This window comes from Phocoena sinus, chromosome 18, assembly GCF_008692025.1.
Source record: "Phocoena sinus isolate mPhoSin1 chromosome 18, mPhoSin1.pri, whole genome shotgun sequence".
NCBI lineage: Eukaryota > Metazoa > Chordata > Mammalia > Artiodactyla > Phocoenidae > Phocoena > Phocoena sinus.
The window spans coordinates 10337594-10343161 of record NC_045780.1 but is presented as its reverse complement, the minus strand read 5'-3'; the positions used below and the strand labels follow the sequence as shown (position 1 = coordinate 10343161).

Genomic DNA, 5568 nt, shown 5'->3' with positions numbered 1-5568 from the left:
GTTATGCTTATCATGGAGGTAGTTGGGATCCTATACAAACAACTGTTACAGCTGGTCAAAAATATTATAAAACTCTCCAGACATAATCCTTGAGAAAGGAAAACACACACACACACACAAAAAAAATCCGTGGAAGTCAGAAGACAGTAGGATTGACATCTTTATAACACTGAAACTTTAAAAATATGTCAGCCTACAGTTCTATATTAAATGAATATATCCTTCAAAACCGAAGCCAAAATGGAGATGTTTTTCCAAACCTAAAAACAAACTAGCCAACAAAAAAACTCAAAGCATCTGTTACCAGGAGGTATACACACAAGAAGTAATAAAGATAAATTTTCAGGTGAGGATAAATGTTACCAGATAGAAACATGGGACTGTAAGAAGGAATGAAGTGCACCTGAAAGGATAAATATGTGGGCAAATAGAAATAAATATTGACTCTTTCAAACAACAACAATAATAATATTTTGTGGGATTTATAGCATATATAAAAGTAGAGTATAACAAAAATAGCACAGGGGAGGGACGGAGTAATAGAAGTTGAATTTTTTGTAAGCTTCTTTTATTGTTTGAGGAATGGTAAAGCACCTATCTAAAGTAGATTATAATGAATCAAAGATATGTATTACAATTTCAAGTGCAACCAATAAAATCATAATAACAGATGATATAACCGAAGAGATAATAGAGGAGAAAATGAAATAATAAAAAAATACTTGTTAAACCCAAAAGCAAGCAAGAAAGGAAGAATAAATGATACAAAACATATGAGAAAATGGAAAGCAAATATCAAGGGCTTCCCTGGTGGTGTGGTGGTTAAGAACCCACCTGCCAATGCAGGGAACACGGGTTCGAGCCCTGGTCCGGGAAAATCCCACATGCTGCAGAGCAACTAAGCCCATGCACCACAACTACTGACTGAGTCTGCGTTCTAGAGCCCGCAACCCACAACCACTGAAGCCCGCGTGCCTAGAGCCCGTGCTCCACAACAAGAGAAGCCACCGCAATAAGTCCACGCACCTCAACAAAGAGCAGCTCCCGCTCGTCGCAACTAGAGAAAGCCCGCCTGCAGCAACGAAGACCCACCACAGGCAAAAATAAATTAATTAAGTAAATAAAAAAGAAAGCAAATATCAACATAATAGATATAAACACAATTATATCAGTAATTAGATCAAATGAAAATGGCACTGAAGATAAAAGAAGAGCCTGAGCATCTTCTAGTGCCAGAAAGTGAAGCAGTGCTCAAAAAACAAAAGGATGGAGGCATGGAAAAATTACAATGGCCAAAGCTAGAACAATTTGAGCTACAAAATAAAATAACATTTTTTTTTTAACCATAAAGCAAGCATATTGGCTAGTCATAGTCCCTTGCCTGATAAGGAAAATCAAACTTTCAATTTTAAAGGGCCTGAGCTATTAACATTCCTGTCTGAATTTTATTGTTGTATTTTCCATTGGCTTTTTTTTGGGAAACAGCTTTATTGAGATATAATTCACATACCATACAATTAATCCATTTAAAGTGTACAACTCAATGGTTTTTAGTATATTCACACAGTAGTACAACAACCACTACAATCAATTTTAGAATATATTCATCACCCCAAAAGAAACCCTGTATCTACTAGCTGTTACTCCTTCTTACCCCTAAGGCACCCAGGTAACTACTTATATACTTTCTGTCTCTATAGATTTGCCTATTCTGGACATTCATATAAATGGAGTCATATAATAGGTGTGGTTTTTTGTATGTCTGGTTTCTTTCACATAGCATGATGTTCTCAAGGTTTCTCTATATTGTAGTATGTATATTAGTACCCATTCCTTTTTATGCCTAAATGCTATTCCATTCAGTATGAAATATATCAAAATACACAGCAAACAAACAAAAAATCTATATATTTTGTTTTATCCCACTCATCAGTTGATGGACATGCAGTTTGTTTCCACATTTTGGCTACTATGAATGTGCTGCTGTGGATATTCATGGACAAGTGTCTGTGTGGATTTGTTGGCTTTTATCACAGGACATGGGAGGATTCAGAGCCAGACCAGAGGATCTCCTGCATTATAGCTCTTCTTTATCTCCTTTGCATATTGGCAACCTGATTTCCCTTTCATTGTCAGGATCAATCACCCCAGCCACTAAAGTCATCATTTTTTGCCTATTTATTCAATGTTTTTAAGAGCCTGAAGTGGCCAGTAGCAGTCTCAGCTTCCAGGTAAGAAAGGGAAAGATGCTGACTGATATCCACAAAACAGGTCATCTTGTCCAAGTTAGTATTAAGAGCTTTCTCTTCTGAGTTGCTTTTTGGTGAGCACTCAGGTAGGACATAGCATATCTTCTCACTTTGTGCTTATTAGGAGAGGTCAATTCACATATCTCTTCCCTAGACCTCCTTCTCACAAATGTTTTAATCCTTCTATGTCTCCCCACAGCAAACCAAACCATTAGCCACAGCCCATGAAAAGATGTATATTTTTACTTTTGTCCATATCTCCTTCAAGAAAAACTTAACAATCGAATGCACTGCTCAAAGTTCTAACAAATGGGAGAATTTTTCTTCACCACTGTCCTTCAAGGCCATCTTTTTGGGGCTATAGTGCTGCAACCATCCATTTTCAGGTGGTACCAACAAATAATGCAGAGCCATTTGTAATTCAGATCTAAAGGTTTTCTTCTACAGTTGACTAGTCATAGGAAAGTCCTCATAGGTGTGAGTTGAAAACAGTGAAGCAGGAGTAAGTTGGATATTGCTCATGGCTTTAAGGATCTTCTTGGGTTCAATGTTATATATTTATATGACTTTCATTCACTGACTGAGGGTTGCTACACACGTATAATTTTGTGACTTGGTGGGTCAGACAACATCCATTCAGGACAGGCAGCTCAGGTCACGTGGGAAACTTGGTAGTCCATGGTCAAGCATTCAGTCCAGTAACAAATCAGAAACCTGTTTCCCAAAAACATAGCTGTCTGCAGAGGATGACACAGCTTTGCTCCAAAATCATAAAGGTCTGCACTGTAATTCTCCTATCAGGGCCTGCCAAAGGTTCAAGCAGCACCTCTATCTTCCACAGACACCTATGGATACCATGGGTGTGTTAGTGGGCCCCCTATGAGCAAACCTGAGCCAAAATTCCATTAATCACCTCAAATTCAAAATCCCCTACTTGTGGCTTAGGAATCTCTAGGAATTGGTGTCAGCTCAGAGCCAGCGTTTAGTAAACCCTGAAGAGGTCCGATTATTTTCCTTCCTCAGTGCATAACCACCCTGGCAACTGGGCACAAGTTCCCTTTGGAGACAGCTGAGAGGAGGCATCAATTTTTGGCTACGTACAAGGTTCCCTCTTCAAGAGGACGTGGCCTCCCCTTCATTCATGAGACTCTAGATTTATCAACTGACTTAAGTCTTGGAATTGATTAAAGAACCATAACTCTCTTTGAGATTCAGGTCAGGATTCTTACACCAGACTTGGAGCTTCTTGCTTATATAAATCAAATAAAACTTTAATAAGCTGTCTGTTGTACATTGAGTGGTAACCTGCAAAAATGTATATTGAAGACCTAACCTCTGATATCTATGAATGTGACTTTTTTGGAAATAAGGCTGTTGCCGTTGTAATTAAGATTTAGTTAAGATGAAGTCATACTGGAGTGGGATAGGTCCTTAATCTAATGTGACTGATATCCTTATAAGAAGAAAAGAAGAGACACAGAGGCCAGACACAGGAAAAATGCCATGTGATGAAGGAGGCAGAGATTGGAATGATGAATCAACAAGCCAAGGAATGCCGAAGATTGCCAGCAACACCAGAAGCTAAGAGAGAGGCATGGAACACATTCTCCCCACAAGGCATCAGAGAGAACATGGTACCTATACCTTCATTTCAGACTTCTAGACTTAGGAACTGTGAGAGAGTAAGTTTCTGTTGTTTAAAGCCACCTAGACTGTGGTACTTTGTTACAGCAGCCTTAAGAAACTAATACACTGCGCAACTATTCCAGCCTAGGAACACCATAAATAATTAATTGTTGACAATCTCCGTGGGCAAGACTGCTGTGATGATTGCTTTTGTTCTGCCATCCATTACGGTAACAAGTCCATCTTATTTTTAGTGATTATGTACTGTCACTTGGCCGCTGCCATCCAAGATCCCATCATGTCTGTTGAATTCAGGAATTCTTTTGTGTGTGCACAGTGAAATCAAGGACAATGTTAACAGATATGTGACAGACTGAAAGACATCCAAAACCAAGATGGAATTATTAACTAGACCATACAAAGAACTTCTACAAATCAACAAGACAAAGGTAGGTAATCAACTGAAACATGCGGGTCTGCGCTCTGCGACCACCACAGTGAACATGGCCACAGGAGTGCAAGTTGCTGATGAAGTATGCCACGTTTTTATGACACTAAGGTTTGGAAGTGCCTCCGCACCAGAAGAAATCAAGAAAAGAAAGAAGGCTGTCATTTTTGTCTCAGTGTAGACAAAAGCGCCTCATTGTAGAAGGCAAGCAAAGAGATTTTGGTGTAACCATAACTGATCCTTTCAAGCATTTTGTGGAAATGCTTCCTGAGAAAGATTGTTGCTATATACTTTGCATGATGCAAGCTTCGAAACAAAGGAATCCAGAAAAGAGGAGTTGATGCTTTTTTCGTGGGCACCAGAACTAGAACCTCTGAAACATAAAATGATCTATGCAAGCTCCAAGGATACAATCAAAAAGAAATTTCAAGGCATAAAACACAAATGTCAGGCAAATGGGCCAGAGGACCTCAACCGGACTTGTACTGCTGAAAGCTAGGTGGATCCTGTAATCGTAGCTTTTGAAGGATGCCCTGTATAGATCACTGTTTGGTGTCACAAATTGAAATCTTCCATGTTTAATGTTATCCTCTTGCTATATAAGTAAAGCAAATACATTTAGGCCAGGGACTCACTGAGGGGGAGCTGTCTCATCATTTGTTAGGGTAAACTAACTATTCTATGAACATGTGCAAATGGCCCTAAATAAATCTAAACTCTAAAGTTCAAAAAAAAAAACATGCAAAAAGGATATGAATAAGCTGAGGAAAACCTCAATGGTTAGAAATGTAGAAATGTTTATCCTCACTAACCATTAGGGAAACTTAAACTAAAATAATGGGAGATCCCTTTATACCCATGAAATTAGAATGTCACACAGTACTAAGCATTGGTAAGGGTGGAGGACAATGGGAATTCTGATGGATTGTTGGTACAAGTATAAATAGTTTTAGCCATTCAGAAAAAAATTCAGATGTAGCTCATATCTCAGTATTACCAGGTCAGGGATGCTACTCCACAAGCCCATGAGGAGTTATACCTAAAGATTATCAATATAGCATTACTTATAGAGGTAGGGAGTTGGAGGCAACCTAGATAGCCACCATTAGGAAAAAACACAAATGATTTTTTTAAAAATAGAATCTAATTGTGGATGTATGTTATGCAATACAACACAGCAAGTCTTGCTGAATTTTCTTGCAAAAATAGATCTTTGCCTGACCTTTTCACTCTATATCTCTACTA

At 38.5% G+C, this 5568-nt stretch overlaps 1 pseudogene; it reads left to right on the top strand.

The window, feature by feature from the left end:
- Positions 1-4378: 4378 nt before the first annotated feature.
- LOC116743253 lies at positions 4379-4864 on the top strand (annotated as a pseudogene).
- The last annotated feature ends 704 nt before the right edge of the window (positions 4865-5568 follow it).